At 40.3% G+C, this 21,422-nt stretch overlaps 1 long non-coding RNA gene and 1 gene segment (V, D, J or C); both read left to right on the forward strand.

Moving 5' to 3' along the window:
- Positions 1 to 21,422, forward strand: part of LOC108697575 — a 321,745-nt gene that overhangs the window by 240,178 nt on the left and 60,145 nt on the right.
- On the forward strand, positions 19,887 to 20,303 carry LOC121402007. The gene is made up of 2 exons (XR_005966492.1): positions 19,887 to 20,092; positions 20,217 to 20,303. It is a non-coding gene; the product is annotated as an uncharacterized LOC121402007 (long non-coding RNA).

Below are 21,422 nucleotides of genomic sequence, written 5' to 3' on the forward strand. Positions count from 1 at the left end.
AATTGCCAACAATATACTTTTTATTCATATCCTCACCAAACACAAGCAAGAATTAATGCTTTTTTCCCTATTGCCAAAGATATACATAAAATTGCCTGGGCTGACCATGTTCCAATAGAATTCCACCTGAAGTCATCGCCTTCTTACCAGAGATTCAGTTCATAAAGACTCAATGAATTGCTGACCTGAGACTATAGAAAAGAAATATCTATACACACAACTTCATTATTACTTTACAAATAATGAGGACTCCAATGACACTATCTGCACATTGTGGGAAGCCCTCATGGCAGTGCTCAGCGTTTCTTAAGGTTTGTGGTTATGGACATAGGGAACAGGGACAACAAGGTGGGATAAAGGCAAGGAAATTCTCTTTACCACTAAACAACCCCAACAACAGCAAAGTGAGTCTGGGAGCCAAGTCTTACTAAAGTCCTTTGACGGTTTTCTCTCATGCTGCTGGGAATTCATGTTTCCCACATAGATGTATCCTGAAATAAAGAACATAGATCACATATTATCCTGTTAATTTCACAACTTTAAATGATACATACTAGAAACTACAGTAGTCTGTCCTATTCAATTTAATAATAGATCTTCATGCTGGAAACTATGTGGAGCCCAAGATAACTTTAAAAAGTTCTGAATGTATTATTTTTATTGACCACAAAACTGAATATGGAAATTAGGGCTCAAATTTAGCTCAGTAACCAACCAAATCTATGATGGAGGAGTAACCACATTTCAAAATATATGGCTTCAGTGCTTTGCTAATTTAAAGCTTAATGGGGGGATGATAGACACAACCTTGGAACACCCCTACATTAAGGGGAGCAGGTAAGAGAAACATTTGCTAAAACAGTTCAGTCAGTTATAAAAAAAAAGTACTAAGATCCACCTTAAAGGGTTGGTTTGCCTTTAAGTTCTTCTGACTCTTTCCAGCTTTGTGGTTATGGACATAGGGAACAGGGACAACAAGGTGGGATAAAGGCAAGGAAATTCTCTTTACCACTAAACAACCCCAACAACAGCAAAGTGAGTCTGGGAGCCAAGTCTTACTAAAGTCCTTTGACGGTTTTCTCTCATGCTGCTGGGAATTCATGTTTCCCACATAGATGTATCCTGAAATAAAGAACATAGATCACATATTATCCTGTTAATTTCACAACTTTAAATGATACATACTAGAAACTACAGTAGTCTGTCCTATTCAATTTAATAATAGATCTTCATGCTGGAAACTATGTGGAGCCCAAGATAACTTTAAAAAGTTCTGAATGTATTATTTTTATTGACCACAAAACTGAATATGGAAATTAGGGCTCAAATTTAGCTCAGTAACCAACCAAATCTATGATGGAGGAGTAACCACATTTCAAAATATATGGCTTCAGTGCTTTGCTAATTTAAAGCTTAATGGGGGGATGATAGACACAACCTTGGAACACCCCTACATTAAGGGGAGCAGGTAAGAGAAACATTTGCTAAAACAGTTCAGTCAGTTATAAAAAAAAAGTACTAAGATCCACCTTAAAGGGTTGGTTTGCCTTTAAGTTCTTCTGACTCTTTCCAGCTTTGGAATGGGGGTCACTGACCCCATTTAAAAACAAATGCTCTGTAAGGCTACAAATGTATTGTTATTGTTACTTTTTATTGCTCCTTCTTCTATTCATATTCCAGTCTCTTGATCAAATCAATGCATGGTTCCTATGGCAATTTTGACCCTAGCAACCAGATTGCTGAAATTGCGCTGAATAAAAAGCTAAATAACTCAAAAACCACAAATAATAAAACATGAAAATCAATTGCAAATTGTCTCAGAGTATCACTCTCTACATCATACTAAAAGTTAATTCAAAGAAGAGCATCCCTTTAATTATATATATTATTTATGGTATATTATAATGAATACTAAGGGGATGAAGAATTTATATTAATAAGGGTTCCATATATTGTATAGTTCTGAGATTGCCGGTTAGGTTAAAGATCACAAGACCTCCCAGCTTACCCAATTGGCTCTGCTGGGAAATTAAGTAGTTTAAAATTATAAACTATTATATTTTTTAAAGTAAAGTACATCTAGAGGCAGATTTATCAAGGATCGATTTTCTAGTTCATGGGAGTTAGTTTAAACTCCCATAAACTCCCATGAACTCGAAATTCAACTAATTGCAATTTAATTAAAAAAAATCATTTGGCCAACTCGGGTGAATAAGATTGACCTCCAATTTGATCCCAGGACGTCTTCCATAGGCTAAACCAGCATTTCAGCAGGTTTAAGCTGGCGAATAGTCAAATTTGAGTTCTTAAAGGGCCAGTGTATGATAAATTTCGAAAATATAATTCAAATTTTAAAAAAAAAACTCAAATCGATTTTGAAGAATTCCCTAGTCGAATTTGACAGTTTTGACCATAAAAAACTCGTAAATTCAAATTTGAAATTCGAATTTTCAATTCGACCCTTGATAACTCTGCCCCCTAATTGATCAGATTGAAAGCTGAATACATATATACAGTAACTTTACTAAAAGCAACTTTTAGGGGCATATTTATCAATGGTCGCATTTTGAATTAAAAAAACTGAAATTTGTATTCAAAAAAACCAACTGAAATTAAGTCAAAGGTTTTTTGGGTTGAATAGGTCTATTTTCGATCGAATAGGTCTGTATTTGGCTGAATTCGAATCGTTTGAATCTAATTAATTGTGCAATTGATCAAATTCGATTCAAAGTTTTTCCCCCAAAAAAACTGATTTTTCAAAGTCCACCAATTGACTCCAAATAGGTTCTAAGAGGTCCCCCAAAGGCTAAAACAGCAAGTCAGCAGGTTTTAGATGTGAATGGTCGAAGTCGAAGTACATGATATATTTTGATATTCGAAATGTCAAAAACTTTTTTCAGATTTTTTTGAATAGAATTTGGAAAATTGCCTAGTCAAGGTACACAAATAATGGCTCAAAATTCAATTTTTTTTCATTTGAAAATTCACCTCGACCTTTGATAAATCTGCCCCTTGATTCTGCCACCTGAGGAGTGGACTAATAGAACACACACTCTGGTTGTAGTGGAAAACAATAATATAGCTTGTCAGCTCACTGTGTCTGTGGGGTTGGTTGGTGTTTTGCATAGAGACATTGTGTGGCTAAACTGCAGCTGCTATAAAAGTGCCAGTGTCCCTGTGCCATATTAATGATCTGTATGTGTCACAGTGCATAGATAGAGACATGTCTTATCCCACTGATCTACTGCTGCTGCTGCTACTGGGGATCCTCCTGATCTTTAGCCAAGGTGAGTGTAGCCTCCGTGTATCTTATGTTTCCTTTAGTTAAAATTATAACAGAGTTCAGAAAAAATATTGGTGTAATATAAAGGTAGATATTTATATGTTCTTCTCACTTCCAATCCTCAGGTTCCTATGGGCATATTATACTGACTCAGTCTCCAGATTATGTCTCTGTGTCACCAGGAGAAATTGTCACCATCACATGTAAAACCAGTAGCAGAGTTAGTGACAGTGAAGGAAACAATTATATAGTCTGGTACCAACAGAAATCAGGGCAGGCACCAAAGCCGCTGATCTATAGGGCAAACACCCGAAACACAGGGACCCCAGAGCGGATCAGCGGCAGTGGGACTGGAACTGATTTCACTCTTACAATCAGCAGAATGGAAGCAGAAGATGCAGCAGATTATCACTGTCAGTTTCACGGTGGTTCCTTCTCACACAGTGATACAGAGCTGAACAAAAACCTTCCTCTTTCTATAGAAGCTTCAGTCACACATATAACATGGATCATACTGAGATATCAGACTTCTTACTCTGCTGCCCTCCTGGCTAAGGGGTTGATGGTAATTATTGAGAAACCAATTTATTTTAACTTATGTTTTAGCCCCTGTGGGCTCTGAGAGACCCCGATTCATTTCTCTCCTATAATAAAGATGGGGAAGTAATGAGCAGTGAATGGGTTTCAACACTTACACTTAGAAGCACATTTATCTGAGGTCGAATTTTGAATCCATGTGAGTTTTTTTTAACTCGAAATTCGATAGGGGGTTATGTAATAAGAAAATGGAATATCTAACACTCGCACAAATTTTACAGACTTGAAAACCCGAATCGAATTTGACTAAACTCAGCATTACAGTACACTGGTTGGGAGTTTTTTATTAAAGTCCAAATGCCAAAAAAGACTTGAAAAATTCGATTTTATTTTAAAACTTGAATTTTTTGTGATTTATTACACCCTGAGGATGGAAAAAGTCTCAGTCTGAAAATCCGCCATCTCAGACCTGCCAAGGTTGTAAATAGGTCAATGGCAGAAGTCCTGAATATATCCTGATCTGTGAATGGTTTTGTGCAAAAATTCGAAGATTTAGTCCTTACCAGATGAAAATTCCAAAAAATTAGATTTTTTTTTTTGGACAGAAGATCAGAAAAATCTGTACAATTCGAATTTTCAGACGATTTTCACAATTTTTATGAGTTTTTTCCAGAACTGGAGTAGTTTTCAAAAAATAAAGAGATAAATTCTGACTTTGATATATGGGCCTCCCCATGTTGTATTCTGAGCACAACTATACTCAGTTCTTACTCATAGGGGCAGATGTATTAAGGGTCGAATATCGAGGGTTAATTAACCCTCGATATTCGACTGGCGAATTAAAATACTTCGAATATCGAAGTCTAATGATTTTGCGCAATTCGTTCGATTGAACGATAGAAGGAATAATCGTTCAATCGAACGATTAAATCATTTGCATCGAACGATTCAAAGGATTTTAATCCATCGATTGAAGGATTATCCGAAAAAACTTGGAAAGCCTATGGGGACCTTCCCCGGTGAACTAGGGGGTCGAAGTTTTTTCTTAAACGATTTTTAGTTTTTTCTTAAACGATTTTTAGTTTTTTCTTAAACGATTTTTAGTTTTTTCTTAAACGATTTTTAGTTTTTTCTTAAACGATTTTTAGTTTTTTCTTAAACGATTTTTAGTTTTTTCTTAAACGATTTTTAGTTCGAATCGTTCGATTCAAAGTCGAAGGTCGAAGTAGCCCATTCGATGGTCGAAGTAGCCCATTCGATGGTCGAAGTAGCCAAAAAAATACTTTGAAATTCGAAGTATTTTTTATTCTATTCCTTCACTTGAACTTAGTGAATCAGCCCCTTCGTGTAACAAACTGTACCATAGGTGTCTTACATATGGAGTGTTTTGTCCATTAATGCCTTCAGATGGAGAACAGTGCTGGACAAAATGCCTCTATGTATGTCACTGACACTTTGCTGCAATTAAATTCACTGAATGTTGTGCTTCTCACTAAAGTTCTGCATAATAGGAACACGGTTTTGAATTGTGTCCCCAGCCCACATATCCGAGTTCTGCTGCAACAATTACTTTTTATGATCAAATGACACTGACAGACATGGGCATCCACAGAAAAATTTTAGGGGGGTGGGGGGCAAGGAAGAAAACATATTACACAAATTACTTGTCCCCATATTTTGGTTTCAACACAAACCTAACGCAACAGCTTTTCTATAAATATATAAAGTAGTAAGTGTTACACACGTATACCATTGCCATTCTATTAGTGACACAAACTCATTGTTTGCCAGGACAACACTTGGTATTTTCTGCTTTCTTAGCACAATTACTAACGAGTGTATGTAGAATGTTAATCCCTCTAGAGTCCTAGTTACAGCTGGATACATACAGTGACACCTCCATTTTACATACCCTCATTTTAAGTTTTTCCATATTTTATACATTTTTTTGTTCCCTTAATGAACCCTTATCGGAGCATGTAGACGGTTTGCTACTACCTATGGTGTTAAGGTTGCCAAGTTATCTGAGGGATAGCATTGATTGTATCAATAAAATTCAGAATGTAGTTTGGAAGTCATCTTATATGTGGGTAACCTTGAATGTATCTTCGTTATATTCCTCCACTAATCAGGATCGGGGGTATCTGCAATTTGTTTTTGGTTGGAACACTTTGGATTATATGTTCATGTTCAAAATGAATTTATGATTCAGGCTTTATATTACCTTTTGAGTACTGACTACTTTATGTTTAATGGTCCCTTTTACCTCCAGAAGAGACGGGCTGCACTTTCTAGTGCTGGAGAATTCAGATCAGTCGACAACTTAGGTTTTTCTGCATATTATAACTACATATTGCAGGGATTTCCCATATTTACAGAGAGCAGTACAAAAACATTGAAGTGTTTTAAGGCAAGATCCTATTTTGAAAACCATTTTAAGAAAGGAAAAAGCCTTGGTTCGTATTTGTCCCCTAGTTTATTTTTGGACCGTAAATATACAGATTCTTCTTATTAGCTGGATGTGAAGGGTTGTTATAGGTGTGGCAGGTCACATGTCATGTCTGTAGTTTTATGAAACCATCAACGGAATTTGTCGCCAGAAATAATCCCAGGCGGTACAAGATTGGATTTTATATCTGATTGAACAACATGAAGGCAGACTTTGTGTTTCCTTCCAAATAATAAACAGGGTGGTACCTGGAGTTAGGAAAGGTGATTTAGAAATGTCCCTTTTAAGGAGGGAGGCGTTTTGGATTTTATTTTGGGTACAATTACACCCAGGGACCTAAAAAGAGAGTGGGAATTAAACTGTTCTGTAGATTAATTTTGTAGATTAGTATTTATTTTTAATTTTCCTCAGTATTATCCCATTAATCAATTTATCATTATTGTGTATTTTGTATATACTTTTCTTATGGACTTTATGAATTTATATGAATATCCAGGTTTATGGGTTTTCTAATTAATGAATTCTTTGGTTTTCAATAGAACATAGATTAATAATCTATGTTCTATTGAAAACCAAAGAATTCATTAATTAGAAAACCCGAAAACCAAAGAATTCATTAATTAGAAAACCCATAAACCTGGATATTCATATAAATTCATAAAGTCCTTAAGAAAGTATTTACAAAATACACAATAATGATAAATTGATAAATTGATCCATCTGTTGGTTTATGTGATTTTTTTAACAGAGAATTGTGAGTGATGTAAATGATGATCATTCTATTGAAGGCACTGTTATTGCTCTATAAATAAAGGATAATAAATAAATAATGAATAATGAAAACATCAAGCAGCTAGGAGAAATACAAATCAAGCTAATATAACCCTCTAAATAAATATACTTTACTGCAAAATATTGGGTGTCCACAAGATGGCATTGTGTAACAAACTAAATGTGTGAAAAGTATGGCACTGTATTATGACAGTTCCAGTAATTAAAATGGAAAACACAATTTTGAAAAGTAATAGTGATAAACACAAATTTACAGGTAGTGGAAAAAATTGAAACACACTGTATTAAGGGCCCTGAACTCTTTATATAAGTTTTTCAAAATTAAATAGATTTATTTTTTGGTGGCTTATACTACACAGGACAAAATCAGCAGTGAGGGCTTCAATCCCTCCAACACTGAGGGGCCAATGCACTAAATTCTAGTGAAGGATTCGAAGTAAAAAAACTTCGAATTTCGAAGTATTTTTTGGGCTACTTCGACCATCGAATGGGCTACTTCGACCTTCGACTACGACTTTGAATCGAAGGATTCGAAGTAAAAATCATTCGACTATTCGACCATTCGATAGTCGAAGTACTGTCTCTTTAAAAAAAACTTCGACCCCCCTACTTTGGCAGCTAAAAGCTACCGAAGTCAATGTTAGCCTATGGGGAAGGTCCCCATAGGCTTTCCTAAGTTTTTTTGATCGAAGGATATTCCTTCAATCGTACGATCGCAGTATTTGCGCTAAATCCTTCAACTTCGATATTCAAAGTCGAAGGATTTCAATTCCTAGTCGAATATCGAGGGTTAATTAACCCTCGATATTCGACCCTTAATGAATCAGCCCCTGAGCATCAGGCTTCCTTACTTTTTGGGTTGTTAAGGGTGTACAAGTGTCTCCTCTATGTCTATAAACAGGAAAAAAAACAGATTATTGGAATTACAGGGATGGCTATTTCCCTACTGCTAATCTAGAAGTGACTTATGCTGTTAAAAGTATAACTGTAGAGATACTAGACCACACATGTGTGCCATGCTGAATAATGCATGTAAAATGAAGGACCTCTGTCTCTAATCGGCAATGAGTGATGCACAAATGTACAATAGACCAGAAGTGACTTATCTACTCAAAGGGGAAAAAGTAAAGATGGGGACAAAGAAGCTGCGAGACTCTGGAAGCACAATATGCCCCTTCCTGAAGGAAAAGCACTTTACTTCATTATAGGACTCACAAGGGCTGCTCCTGCCATGAGGCAAGGTGAGAACTTTGCTTGAGACGTCAAAGAATGTCCAATTACCCGGGGGTGGCAAAAAGTTGACTCTGGCAACTTTAAGAGTTGAATTTAAGTTGTTTTTTTTTTTAAAACAGAAATTTGTCTCTTTTAGTGCAGAGAGTCCTAAGCATTCTCTCCATTAGCGATGCGCCATCCAACCTTGACCCGCTCCGACATTCAACCTGGAGCAGGTGTGGGGGTGGGGCATTAGGGCTTCTGGCTCAGGTGGCAGCAGCCCCAGGAACTCCTCTGGGATACACCTCACTATCCCGAATGTGCCAGCCTTGTTCTCTGTATGTTAAGATTCTCCACAGTCAGTGTTTCACCAGTACAAAGAGAGGTTATTTACAGCTGCAAGTGCAGTTCCTTATGCTACAAATGCTGCACAGACTATGGCACAACTCACAAATAGTAGATAGCACTCTGGAGAACCAGTTTCTGTAGTTAATAGTTACTTTATTAGAAAATGCACAACATGTTTCGGATCGGGTGATCCTTCCTCAGGTGCTCATATACACAGTGTACATAACCCAAGTCCCTTTTAAAATTAACAAAATACAAAACAAGTGTGTCCATGCCACATGTGGCTAGACACATTGGCATACATTGTTACAAAATTTCCTACGGACCACTGCCATCTACTGGCCTGCTCTGGTAATGCACCAAAAATTAATCATACAGTAAAAGTCACAGCAGAGGGTAGTCTCCTACCTGCTGTGCAATATCAACGTAATTTGTTCAAAGTGTTCAAAAAGTCCTTCGATGCTGTAAAATAAAAGTTTTAATCAGTTTTACAAGAAATGTTTATAGCTCTGTGCATCATTAAGTCCGAGTGGCTCAAGCGTATTCAAAGTATCTATCCACTTAGCTTCTTGCTGGAGCAGCAACTTATTTCTATCACCCCCTCTACTTGGTAATAGGACTTGCCATCTCAAGCTGGCACTGTTATGTTTGTTTTCAAAAAAGTGTTGGCCCAACAAAAAAGTGTTGGCACAAGTGTGTACATTTTTGTTTCCTTCAGATTATAGTTAGTTATTGATCATTTATGCTCATTAATCCTTATACTTACTTTCCTGGATGTTTGGCCCACCTACATTTTGCCGCATGGGCATCTGAAAGAACTGTTGAATTGGATATCAACTTTAGACAAAAAAATGTAATAGGAGGGGATTTTTATAGTATTTGGTCTCAGGAAATGGACAGTTACATTATTACATTAGCAGATTATAAGGGAACAGATCTTGAAGAAATATAAATTACTCATGAGATCTCACAGCCAAACTGAAGTACGGAGACAGAACATTCAAATTCCCAACAATATACTTTTTAGGCATGCACCGAATCCAGTTATAGAACCGAATCCAAACCCTCATTTCCATATGCAAATTAGGGGTGGGAAGGGGAAAACATTTTTCCTTCCTTTTTTTTCTGACAAAAATCATGCAATTTCCCTCCCCTCCCCTAATTTGCATATGCAAATTAGGATTCAGATTCGGTTCGGCTGGGCAGAAGGATTCGGCCGAATCTGAATCCTGCTGAAAAAGTCCGAATCCTGGCTGAATCCCGAACCGAATCCTGGATTCGGTGCATCCCTAATACTTTTTATTCATATCCTCACCAAACACAAGCAAGAATTAATGCTTTTTTTTTTCCAATTGAAATGGATGAATAGGCACGCACTCCTGCGACCCACCAGGTTGGATACAATTTCTATCTTTATTCCATAGGTTAAAATTTCCTAACACGTTTCGTATCTAGAGATTCGTAATCATAGGCACACTGCCATTGCCTTTCTTTAAACTCATCAAATTAAAAAAAAATAACAGTTATGGAAAATAAATGAAGGCTTCACCCTATGATCAGACTTTAGCTCAAGTCAAGGATTTGAAACACAAACTACTCAAGAGTAGTGATGAGTGAATCTGTCCCGTTTCACGGAAAAATTTGGGCGTTTTTTTTTTTTTAATGGCATCTTTTTTTGTCCTCGTGTACTAAAGTCAATGGGGTTTTTTGTTTTATGGTGACTTTTTTGTCCTAATGCATTAAAGTCAATGGGGTTTTTTCTTATGTGTGTTTTTTCGCAATGAATTTTCACCACGGTTTTGCGAAAAAATTAGCACATGGCGAAATTCAGAATTTTGCCATGAATCCATGGCTGGTGAATAAATTCGCTCATCACTAATCTGGATCAAATGATTGAGCTGGACAAAACAAAAATATTATGTTCTAGCAAATCACATACAATATTAGCACAAAAGCCTAAAACACAATGGGGCCCATTCATAAAAGTACAACAGAATGATTTGCACAGAGAACATAATTGCCGGCATGTGTTTATGTTTATAAAACTGAATAAGATCTTAAGAGTTATTAAGAGCTTTTAAAATATGACACGAGGCACACAAGCACTCACAGCAGGGAGTTACTAAATAAGATACAGTATACAAGCAGGATGGACTATCTTACAGCATTAAGAAAAGGTGGAATAGAGAGTTTTGATACACATTTTTTTTACGAACACTTGACAGTTGATCCAAAGGTACTTTTACATTTTGACAATATCTTGGTCAGTCTCCCCACCCCCTGTATTCCTTGTTCTTCTTTTCCTTTATTTTTTCTGTTTTTATTTAATGTCATTTCTAAGGGGGCAAATTCACTAACCTGCGGAAATTCACCAGCGACGGATTTGCTCACATCGCCACACTTTGCAAGGCAAAAATTCACCAGGACACTGCTAATTCACTAAAATGCGAAGTTACGTCCAGGGCAATGAACGATGGCAAAGTTTCGCTAGCGTTGGTTAATTTGCATACGGCGGGAAGTTCAATTTCAATGGACGTATATGTTGCAGCCAATACATTACATTACACTAGGGATGTAGCGAACGTCGGAAAAAAAGTTCGCGAACATATTCGCGAACTTGCGCAAAAATGCGAGCGGTTCGCGAACCCCATAGACTTCAATGGGAAGGCGAACTTTAACATCTAGAAAAGACATTTCTGGCCAGAAAAATGATTTTAAAGTTGTTTAAAGGGTGCAACGACCTGGACAGTGGCATGCCAGAGGGGGATCAAGGGCAAAAATGTATCTGAAAAATCTGCCTGTGTGTGCTTGGAAGAGATAGTGTAGGGGGAGAGCTGTTAGTGATTTCAGGGACAGATGATAGTAAGTTTGCTGGCTAGTAATCTGCTTGATACTGCTCTGTATTGGAGGGACAGAAGTCTGCAGGGATTTGAGGGACATTTTAGCTTAGGTAGCTTTGCTGGCTAGTAATCTACTGTTCTCTTTAAACAACTGCCATACGTTGACCTTGTAGGCATTGTTTGCCCAGTTTTTTTTGGACGCAGCCACTGAAGCACAGTTGCCAGAAAAAATATGCCATAATAAATGCTGAAAATAGTCATTTTTCGCCATACGTTGACCTTGTAGACATTGTTTGCCCAGTTTTTTTGGACGCAGCCACTGAAGCACAGTTGCCAGAAAAAATATGCCATATAAATGCTGAAAATAGTAATTTTTCGCCATAAACGTTGACCTTGTAGACATTGTTTGCCCAGTTTTTTTGGTTGCAGCCACTGAAGCACAGTTGCCAGAAAAAATATGCCACATAAATGCTGAAAATAGTCATTTTTTGCCATATACGTTGAGTCAACGTATGGCAAAAAATGACTATTTTCAGCATTTATATGGCATATTTTTTCTGGCCTCTGTGCTTCAGTGGCTGTGGCCAAAAAAACTGGGCAAACAATGCCTACAAGGTCAACGTCGTTGACCTTGTAGGCATTGTTTGCCCAGTTTTTTTGGCCACAGCCACTGAAGCACAGAGGCAGAAAAAATATGCCATATAAATGCTGAAAATAGTCATTTTTTTTGGTCGCAGCCACTGAAGCACAGTTGCCAGAAAAATTATGCCATATAAATGCTGAAAATATAAATTTTTTTGGTTGCAGCCACTGAAGCACAGAGGCCAGAAAAATTATGCCATATAAATGCAGAAAATATGCATTTTTTTGGTCGCAGCCACTGAAGCACAGTTGACAGAAAAATTATGCCATATAAATGCTGAAAATATAAATTTTTTTGGTTGCAGCCACTGAAGCACAGAGGCCAGAAAAATTATGCCATATAAATGCAGAAAATATGCATTTTTTTGGTCGCAGCCACTGAAGCACAGTTGCCAGAAAAAATATGCCATATAAATGCTGAAAATAGTAATTTTTTTGGTTGCAGCCACTGAAGCACAGAGGCCAGAAAAATTATGCCATATAAATGCAGAAAATATGCATTTGTTTGGTCGCAGCCACTGAAGCACAGTTGACAGAAAAATTATGCCATATAAATGCTGAAAATATAAATTTTTTTGGTTGCAGCCACTGAAGCACAGAGGCCAGAAAAATTATGTCATATAAATGCAGAAAATAGGCATTTTTTTGGTCGCAGCCACTGAAGCACAGAGGCCAGAAAAAATTAAACCAGTAGGGTTTGCACCCTAGTTTGTAACGGTGGCGGAGGGAGGAGGAGGACGCTAAAGGACAGCTGTGTGTGGAGTCATGAGGCTTGAAGAGAAGGACAGCTGCATAGAAGTCAGAACAAGTCTTCCGGCGTGCAGTAACCCTCCGAGATCCACCCCTCATTCATTTTAATAAAGGTCAGGTAATCGACACTTTTGTGACCTAGGCGAGTTCTCTTCTCAGTTACAATCCCTCCTGCTGCACTGAAGGTCCTTTCTGAGAGCACACTTGAGGCTGGGCAAGACAAGAGGTTCATGGCAAATTGTGACAGCTCTGGCCACAGATCAAGCCTGCGCACCCAGTAGTCCAGGGGTTCATCGCTCCTCAGAGTGTCGATATCTGCAGTTAATGCCAGGTAGTCCGCTACCTGCCGGTCGAGGCGTTCTTTGAGGGTGGATCCAGAAGGGTTGTGGCGCTGCCTTGGACAGAAAAACATTTGCATGTCTGACGTTACAGACTGGCCAAAGGGCTTTGTCCTTGCAGGTGTGCTCGTGGCAGGATTACTGGCACCTCTGCCCTGGAATGTTGATGAGTTCCTGAAGTGACATCACCCTTAAAAGCATTGTACAACATGTTTTGCAGGCTGGTTTGTAAATGCCGCATCTTTTCGGACTTGTGGTATGTTGGTAACATTTCTGACACTTTATGCTTGTACCGAGGGTCTAGTAGCGTTGCGACCCAGTACAGGTCCTTCTCCTTAAGCCTCTTGATACGGGGGTCCTTCAACAGGCATGACAGCATGAAAGACCCCATTCTCACAAGGTTGGATGCAGAGCTATCCATCTCCGCTTCCTCATTATCAAGGACTGCATCATCCACGGTCTCCTCCCCCCAGCCACGTACAAGACCAGGGGTCCCCAATAGGTCACCACTAGCCCCCTGGGAAGCCTGCTCCTGTTGGTCCTCCTCCTCCTCCTCCACAAAGCCACCTTCCTCCTCTGACTCCACTTCTGGCACCTCTCCCTGCGTTGCAGCAGGTGCCTGGGTTCGTTCTGGTGATTCCGACCAGAAATCGCGCGCTTCCAGCTCCTCGTCACGCTGGTCTACAGCCTCATCTGTCACTCGTCGCACGGCACGCTCCAGGAAGAAAGCGAAGGGTATTAGGTCGCTGATGGTGCCTTCGGTGCGACTGACCATATTTGTCACCTCTTCAAAAGGTCGCATGAGCCTGCAGGCATCGCGCATAAGCACCCAGTAACGGGGGAAAAAAATCCCCAGCTGTGCAGATCCAGTCCTACCACCCAGTTCAAAAAGGTACTCGTTGACGGCCCTTTGTTGTTGCAGCAGACGTTCCAACATAAGGAGCGTTGAATTCCAGCGAGTCTGGCTGTCAGAAATCAAACGCCTGACTGGCATGTTGTAGCGCTGCTGAATGTCAGCAAGGCGTGCCATGGCTGTGTAGGAACGTCTGAAATGGGCCGACACCTTTCTGGACTGGGTGAGAACGTCCTGGAATCCTGGGTACTTGGAGACAAAACGTTGGACTATTAAATTTAACACATGTGCCATGCAGGGCACATGTGTTAAATTGCCTAGTCTCAACGCTGCCAACAGATTGCTTCCATTGTCACACACCACTTTTCCGATCTGCAGTTGGTGTGGGGTCAGCCACCGATCGGCCTGTGACTGCAGAGATGACAGGAGTACAGATCCGGTATGGTTTTTGCTTTCCAGGCACGTCATCCCCAAGACAGCGTGACAACGGCGTACCTGGCACGTCGAATAGCCTAGGGGGAGCTGGGGGTGCACAGGTGTGGAGGAGGAGAAGGAGGACCCAGCAGCAGAGTAAGAAGAAGAAGAAGACGAGGTAGAGAGCGATGGAGGAGTAGAGGTGGTGGCAGAACCGCGTGCAATCCGTGGCGGTGACACCAACTCCACTGTTGTTGTTGAGCTACCCATTCCCTGCTTCCCAGCCATTACCAAGTTCACCCAGTGGGCAGTGTAGGTGACATACCTGCCCTGACCATGCTTGGAGGACCATGCGTCAGTAGTCATATGGACCTTTGGCCCAACACTAAGTGACAGAGATGCGGTAACTTGGCTCTGCACATGTTGGTACAGGTGTGGTATTCCCTTTTTAGAAAAAAAATTGCGGCTGGGTACCTTCCACTGCGGTGTCCCAATTGCTACAAATTTGCGGAAGGCCTCAGAGTCCACCAGCTGGTATGGTAAAAGCTGGCGGGCTAAGAGTGCAGACAAGCCAGCTGTCAGACGCCGGGCAAGGGGGTGACAGTCAGACATTGGCTTCTTACGCTCAAACATGGCCTTCACAGAAACTTGGCTGGTGGCAGATGACTGGGAATGGGAACAGGTGGTCAAGGTGGAAGGCGGAGTGGAGGGTGGTTCAGACGGGTCAAGGAGAGCAGAGGTAGAGCAGTAAGATGCTGGACCAGAAGGAGTGTGGCTTTTAGTTTGCCTGTTGCCTTTGAGGTGTTGCTCCCAAAGTGCTTTGTGCTTGCCGCTCATGTGCCTTCGCATAGAAGTTGTACCTATGTGGCTGTTGGGCTTACCAAGGCTCAGTTTCTGACTGCACTCATTGCAAATTACAATGCTTTTGTCAGAGGCACACACATTAAAAAAATCCCACACTGCTGACTTTTTGGAAGTGTGCGATCTGGCGGTAACAGTAGAAGTTGGCGGAGTTTGCGGTATTGGCGGCAATGGCGGGTGCGTTGGCCGGCTGAACACAGGTGCCGATACATGTTGTTGCCCTACTGATCCCTGCGGGCTGTCCTCCCTGCTTCTTCTAAGTCTTATTCTCCTACTGCCTCTCTGACTCTCCGTCTCTCCATCTGAACTACCCTCCTCTTGCTCTCTTCTACTAGGCACCCACAAAACATCAATCTCCTCATCATCATTCTCCTCAGATGCATCAATTTCTTCTGACACATCACAGAAGGAAGCAGCAGCGGGGACCTCCTCCTCATCACTCATTATGTCCATCTCTATCGTGTTCTCTGCCAGAATTAAATCTGGTGTAAGGTCCTCATCTCCTTCATCTTCTTCTGGCAATAATGGTTGCGCATTACTCAGTTCAAGAAACTCATTGGAAAATAACTCCTCTGACCCCAGTGAAGAAGGGGCACCGGTGGTGGAGGAAGTGTTACGTGGGGTGGCCATAGCAGTGGAGGATGAGGAGGATGTTGTGGTAAAGTTAGAAACGGTAGAGGATGGGGTGTGCTGTGTAAGCCAGTCAACTACCTCTTCAGCATTTTGGGAGTTCAGGGTCATTGGCTTTTTAAAACTGGGCAATTTGCTAGGGCCACAGGATTGCATAGCAGCACGGCCCTAGCACGGCCTCTGCGTGGCGGCCTGCCTTTGCCTGGCATTATTTTTAAAAAAACAACAACAACAACAAAAACTCAGTTGGTTTTTCTGGAAACGATAATACACACAGCTAGATGGTGGGTTGAAGAAAACACTGTGCAAATAATGCCTACAAAGTCAACGTATACACTACTACAGCGGTGGATACGGATTACGTAAAATATATGAATGCTGCTTGAAAAAAAGTAACTCAAGTGGTTTTTCTAGAGACGATAATATTATCAATATTTAGACAAAATGTGAACAAGGTCACACAGCTCGATGGCGGGTTGAAGAAAACACTGTGCAAATAATGCCTACAAGGTCAACGTATACACTACTACAGCGGTGGATACGGATTACGTAAAATATATGAATGCTGCTTGAAAAAAAGTAACTCAAGTGGTTTTTCTAGAGACGATAATATTATCAATATTTAGACAAAATGTGAACAAGGTCACACAGCTCGATGGCGGGTTGAAGAAAACAGTGTGCAAATAATGCCTACAAGGTCAACGTATACACTACTACAGCGGTGGATACGGATTACGTAAAATATATGAATGCTGCTTGAAAAAAAGTAACTCAAGTGGTTTTTCTAGAGACGATAATATTATCAATATTTAGACAAAATGTGAACAAGCTCACACAGCTCGATGGCGGGTTGAAGAAAACAGTGTGCAAATAATGCCTACAAGGTCAACGTATACACTACTACAGCGGTGGATACGGATTACGTAAAATATATTATGGCTGCTTGAAAAAAGTGACTCCGGTGTTTTTTCTGGAGACGGTAATATTATGGATATTTAGACAGAATGGGAACAAGGTCACACAGCTCGATGGCGGGTTGAAGAAAACAGTGTGCAAATAATGCCTACAAGGCCAACGTATACACTACTACAGCGGTGGATACGGATTACGTAAAATATATTATGGCTGCTTGAAAAAAGTGACTCCGGTGTTTTTTCTGGAGACGGTAATATTATGGATATTTAGACAGAATGGGAACAAGGTCACACAGCTCGATGGCGGGTTGAAGAAAACAGTGTGCAAATAATGCCTACAAGGCCAACGTATACACTACTACAGCGGTGGATACGGATTACGTAAAATATATTATGGCTGCTTGAAAAAAGTGACTCCGGTGTTTTTTCTGGAGACGGTAATATTATGGATATTTAGACAGAATGGGAACAAGGTCACACAGCTCGATGGCGGGTTGAAGAAAACAGTGTGCAAATAATGCCTACAAGGCCAACGTATACACTACTACAGCGGTGGATACGGATTACGTAAAATATATTATGGCTGCTTGAAAAAAGTGACTCCGGTGTTTTTTCTGGAGACGGTAATATTATGGATATTTAGACAGAATGGGAACAAGGTCACACAGCTCGATGGCGGGTTGAAGAAAACAGTGTGCAAATAATGCCTACAAGGCCAACGTATACACTACTACAGAGGTGGATACGGATTACGTAAAATATATTATGGCTGCTTGAAAAAAGTGACTCCGGTGTTTTTTCTGGAGACGGTAATATTATGGATATTTAGACAGAATGGGAACAAGGTCACACAGCTCGATGGCGGGTTGAAGAAAACAGTGTGCAAATAATGCCTACAAGGCCAACGTATACACTACTACAGCGGTGGATACGGATTACGTAAAATATATTATGGCTGCTTGAAAAAAGTGACTCCGGTGTTTTTTCTGGAGACGGTAATATTATGGATATTTAGACAGAATGGGAACAAGGTCACACAGCTCGATGGCGGGTTGAAGAAAACAGTGTGCAAATAATGCCTACAAGGCCAACGTATACACTACTACAGCGGTGGATACGGATTACGTAAAATATATGAATGCTGCTTGAAAAAAGTGACTCCGGTGTTTTTTCTGGAGACGGTAATATTATGGATATTTAGACAGAATGGGAACAAGGTCACACAGCTCGATGGCGGGTTGAAGAAAACAGTGTGCAAATAATGCCTACAAGGCCAACGTATACACTACTACAGCGGTGGATACGGATTACGTAAAATATATGAATGCTGCTTGAAAAAAGTGACTCCGGTGTTTTTTCTGGAGACGGTAATATTATAGATATTTAGACAGAATGGGAACAAGGTCACACAGCTCGATGGCGGGTTGAAGAAAACAGTGTGCAAATAATGCCTACAGGGCAAATAATGCCTAAAAGGTCAACTTATACACTACTACAGCGGTAGTAAAATAAAAAAAAGTAAAATAAAAAAAAAATGAATATTAAAAAAAAAAAATTAAAGTTGGTGCTGCTGAACTACTAGGAGCAGCAGATTAGCACACCAGTCCCACTCCCCAACACTGCTAGACTAATAGCACTGGGCTCTTATAGTAGTAGTAGTAGTAGTAGTAGTAAAACAACAAAAAAATAAATAAAAGCAGTCCTTACAAGGACTACTGTTATTGCAGCAGTCAGCAGATGAGATCAGAAGCAGGACAGCTGCCCACTGCAGCTACATACAGAGCACTGCAGTAGAAGGTAGATTACTAGCCAGCAAAGCTACCTAAGCTAAAATGTCCCTCAAACCCCTGCAGACTTCTGTCCCTCCAATAACAGAGCAGTATCAAAACGATTACTAGCCAGCAAACTTTCAACTGTCCCTGAAATCACTAACAGGCAGCAGCTCTCTCCCTACACTATCTCTTCAGCACACACAGGCAGAGTGAAAAAACGCTGCAGGGCTTCGGTTTTTATAGGGAAGGGGAGTGGTCCAGGGGAGAGCTTCCTGATTGGCTGCCATGTACCTGCTGGTCTGGGGTGAGAGGGCAAAAAAAGCGCCAACAATGGCGAACCCAAAATGGCGAACGTCGCGCGACGTTCGCGAACTTCCGGCGAGCGCGAACACCCGATGTTCGCGCGAACAAGTTCGCCGGCGAACAGTTCGCGACATCTCTACATTACACCAGTCCAGGGAAGCTTAATAAAATAAAAGTTGTTATATTTAATTGCCCTACACATGAGCCCAGTGTATAGTTTATGTGTCATATGTAAGGAAATGTAGGGGGGAAGCTGGGTACCCTAAAAAAATGTACGATCTTTTGCAGCCTATCACCCTGAAAAATGAAAAGTCGCCAGCGTTTTTTGGGACTTAGAAAAATTTTCCAATTTTTTTTGAGGAAGTCCTATCTACTCTATTGCACTTCACCTGGTCTGAGCTGGAGAAGGCAAGTCTGGCGCAAGAGGTAACGTTCAGTAAAATCCGCATCTTAGTGAATTTGCGTAATTACGTTCATTCGCCAGAGTGAAAATTAGCTTGGCGTTAAAGTGTGAAGTACCGCTACAGTCTATCTCCTTCGCTAGCGAATTTACGCCTGCGCCCATTAGTAAATCGGTGAAGTCCCAAAATTATATCACGCTGGCGAATTTTCGCTAATGTTAGTCACTTCACCCTTATGTGGCTTTGGACACAAGAAAAAGGGACAACAAGGCAGGATACAGGCAAGGAAATTCTCTCCACAGTGGGGACAGGAACTTCAGATGGGGAAAGATTTACAAAATAACCCTTATTTGTAAGAAAAGGTACAACGTTTGCTCAGGTGTAATAATCCATTTTTATCACTTATAGGATAAAAATGTTTAACTCTTGGTAAACTAGTGATAAATGTCTATTTAATGTGTATGAGTTAAGGATTCTTTGATGACATAGTCCTGCAAGTCGTGAAACAGTTTAGATTTTCATTATTTTCTTTGGGTGCAACCAACACTCTTCATAGACAGTCAGTGATGTGAGAGGGATGTTGGTTGGTGTTTTGCATAGAGACATTGTGTGGCTAAACTGCAGCTGCTATAAAAGTGCCAGTGTCCCTGTGCCATATTAATGATCTGTATGTGTCACAGTGCATAGATAGAGACATGTCTTATCCCACTTATCTACTGCTGCTGCTGGGGATCCTCCTGATCTTTAGCCAAGGTAAACGTAGCCTCCATGTATCCTATGTTTCCTTTAGTTAAAATTATAACAGAGTTTAGAAAAAATATTGGTGTAATGTAAAGGTAGATATTTATGATATGTTCTTCTCACTTCCAATCCTCAGGTTCCTATGGGCAGATTGTACTGACTCAGTCTCCAGATTATGTCTCTGTGTCACCAGGAGAAACTGTCACCATCACATGTAAAGCCAGTAGCGGTGTTATTGACGACAATAGAGACAATTGGTTGGCCTGGTTCCAATAGAAATCAGGGCAGGCACCAAAGCCGCTGATCTATAAGGCAAACAAGCGACACACAGGGACCCCAGAGCGGATCAGCGGCAGTGGGTCTGGAACTGATTTCACTCTTACAATCAGCAGAATGGAAGCAGAAGATGCAGCAGATTATTACTGTCAGGGGTGGTTCCCCTCTCACACAGTGATACAGAGCTGGACAAAAACCTTCCTCTTTCTATAGAAGCTTCAGTCACACATATAACATGGATCATACTGAGATATCAGACTTCTTACTCTGCTGCCCTCCTGGCTAAGGGGTTGATGCTAATTATTGAGAAACCAATTTATTTAACCACATGTTTGAGCCCCTGTGGGCTCTGAGAGACCCCTGATTAATTTCTCTCCTATAGTAAAGAGCAGTGAATGGGTTTCAACACTTACACTTAGAGGCACATTTATCAAAGGACGAATTTTGAATTCATGTTTTTTTTAACTTAAATATTCTTGAAATTCGATAGGGGGTTATTTAATAAGAAAAATGGGATATCTAAAACTTTACAAATTTTACGACTAGAAAAACTCCAAATCGAATTAGAATCAAATTAGACTAAACTCGATTCGAGTTTTTTTCTCTGAAAAAAAACGTGAATGTCAGGAAGGCCAGTAAAATGATCAAATTGGTCCCTGGACCTCTCCCCACTGACTTATACCTGAACTCGGCAGGTTTTAGATGGAAAATAGTCTAATCCGAATTTTTAATGGAATAGAGTTTGATACACCTCAAAATTCAAATTTGAATTACAATTCTAATTAAAATAAATAATAACGTACCAGTACATTATACTCATTTAGATATAGAAGAATTGTGCTTAAAAAAAAGTAGTGTTTCAGGCTGATTTATTGAATATTTCTGCAAAAACCATAATAATCCCTCCCTTCTCTTCCACTTCCTGCTCCCTGAATAACCAGGCTGTGCAGGGGAGGCGGCGGCTCTCAGCTCACTGCACTGTAGGACAGGGACCAATCAGCAGCTAGCAAGACCTGATAGGGAACTGAAGCCTGTCTTTGCTTGTGTGACTGCAGGCCTGTGATTG

This window comes from Xenopus laevis, chromosome 1L (assembly GCF_017654675.1).
Source record: "Xenopus laevis strain J_2021 chromosome 1L, Xenopus_laevis_v10.1, whole genome shotgun sequence".
NCBI lineage: Eukaryota > Metazoa > Chordata > Amphibia > Anura > Pipidae > Xenopus > Xenopus laevis.